This window comes from Capricornis sumatraensis, chromosome X, assembly GCF_032405125.1.
Source record: "Capricornis sumatraensis isolate serow.1 chromosome X, serow.2, whole genome shotgun sequence".
Taxonomy (NCBI): domain Eukaryota; kingdom Metazoa; phylum Chordata; class Mammalia; order Artiodactyla; family Bovidae; genus Capricornis; species Capricornis sumatraensis.
In genome coordinates this window covers 85,089,336-85,091,771 of record NC_091092.1, presented here as the reverse complement: position 1 = coordinate 85,091,771, position 2,436 = coordinate 85,089,336, and the positions used below count along the sequence as shown (strand labels likewise).

Below are 2,436 nucleotides of genomic sequence, written 5' to 3'. Positions count from 1 at the left end.
AAAAAATAGAGAATCTAAGCATAGGCAAAGAAACAAAAGATATAGATAAAAACCAAACAAGTTTTATAACTGAAAAATACAGATTGTGGATAAATTGAACCTCTTCTGGGTATTTATCCACATTAAATGTGTAAATTGTATCTCAATAAAACTATGACCAAAAAAGAAAAATACAATAACTGACTTAAAAAAGAAAAAAAAAAAAAAACTCAAGGGGCTCTCAGCTGCTGCGGAGCAGAGCTGAGCCCATCAGATCAAGGAGCACGGTAACCGGGCGGGCTGGGTCTATGGTCGCTCTGTGGGCTTCTCAGCCGGCTGGTGCTTTCTTATCAGGGCAAGCTGTGTACCATGGCAGGGAAATTTAGGCAGAGCTCACACTATTTGCAATGGATTTTGGATAAACAAGATCTGCTGAAGGAACATCAAAAGGATTTAAAGTTTCTCTCAGTAGAAGAGTTAAAAATTACAGATATTTTTTACAAATGTTATCCAAGCATTAGGTGAACATCTTAAATTAAGACAAGTTATTGCCACTGCTACGGTCTATTTCAAGAGATTCTATGTAAGGTATTCTCTGAAAAGTATGGATCCTGTATTAATGGCTCTTACCTATGTGCTTTTGGCATCCAAAGTAGAGGAATTCGGAGTAGTCTCAAATACAAGATTAATTTCTGCTGCTCCTTCTGTTTTGAAAACTAGATTTTCATATGCTTTTCCAAAGGAATTTCCTTATAAGATGAACCATATATTAGAGTGTGAATTCTGTCTTTTAGAATTAATGGATTGTTGTTTGATAGTGTATCATCTTTATAGACCTTTGCTCCCGTATGTGCAGGACATGGGCCAAGAAGACCAGAAAGATGCCAGACAGTGGTTTGCTAAGCTTTCTGTGGATATGGAGAAGATTTTGGAAATAATCAGGGTTATTTTAAAACTGAGCAGTGGAAAAATTTTGATGAGAGAAAAGAGATGGCGACTATTCTTAGTAAGATACTGAAACCAAAAATTCCCCCAAACAGTGAAGGAGAACAGGGTCCAAATAGAAGTCAGAACTCTAGCTACAGCCAATCTTAAAACATTCTGAAGAATTTCATAGTGGACCAGTTGGAAATAAACCACTGGACAGATTTCAGTGGTTTCAGTGGAACACAAATGAATAGCTTGTTTCTGTCAAGCATGTTGGGAAGTTATTTTATTTTGGCAAAATGTTTTTCTTACCTAATTTGATTCTAGTACATAATTGATTAAAATCTATTGTTTATGAAAGTTTGGAAAGGTTCTAAGGGGACCTACAGAGAGACATACATAGACTTTTGAAAATTAATAGCTTCTGATTAGTAAAATTTTTCTTAATTTGGATAATAGAGATCATAGCTTTTTGTTAAGCCAGAAAATATGAAGCATAATTTGTTTAAATTTTGAAATGCTAGGCAAACATTTTTAAAAATTGCATTTAATTCAGTTAATCAGGCATTTTGAAAGCTAATTGGAGAAAAACTGTAATATTGTTGAAATTTGATAACATTTTAATGTTATTTTTACTGTGGAGTTTTTTATGTGATATACAAACCCTAGTTTATTTTTGTGTCTTCGTGTGGACTTACAGGGCTTACCTGATAGTTCAGTTGGTAAAGAATCTGCCTGCAATGCAGGAGACACCAGTTTGATTCCTGGGTTGGGAACAGATTTATTACAAGAATCCTGAGCCAGGAACACAATCAGGTTTCAGGCCAGTTAGATACTGGCTGTTTTTAATTCTCATCTGAGTATAGGACTTCAGACTAAATGTTACATCAGTGGGACCTTGCTGTCTGTAGAAGTTATTAAATTACATGATTGTTTTCTTCAGACTTGAAGGAGAGTGACAAATAAAATTTGGAGTCATAGGATATTGATGTACAATTTTAAGGATTAAAATTTTTCATAAATCAACTGTGAAATGGATTATTAAATTAAACGTTGACTTCCTAGTATAAAACTGCAAGAATAAAAGTAAATTCTCCAGCTTAAAAAAGAAAAAACAATGGATGGGGTTAAAAAAAAAAAACAGAATAGAGAAGACAGAAGAATCAGTGAACCCAAAAATAGAACAATAGAAAATACCCAGTCTGAAAATAGGGTAAAAATAGATTAAAAACAATGAGTAGAGCCTCAGGAACTAATAGAACACCAACATTTGTGTCATCAAAGTCCTGGAAGGAGAGGTGAAAGAGGGAAGGTCTGAAAAACTAAACACAAAAATTATTGAAAGCACAGAGAGAGAAACAATACTTTATATACATGGGGAAACAATTTGAATGACAGTGAATTTCATCAGAAAACATGGAGACCAGAATGAATTGGCATGGCATTTTTAAAGTGATGAAGTAAAAGAAATGTCAACCAACAAGTCTTTAACCAGCAAAAATATCCTTTAGGAATAAAAGGGAAATTGAG

The 2,436-nt window shown here is 34.0% G+C and overlaps 1 pseudogene; it reads left to right on the top strand.

The window, feature by feature from the left end:
• Positions 1 to 318: 318 nt before the first annotated feature.
• On the top strand, positions 319 to 1,074 carry LOC138071357 (cyclin-C pseudogene; annotated as a pseudogene).
• The last annotated feature ends 1,362 nt before the right edge of the window (positions 1,075 to 2,436 follow it).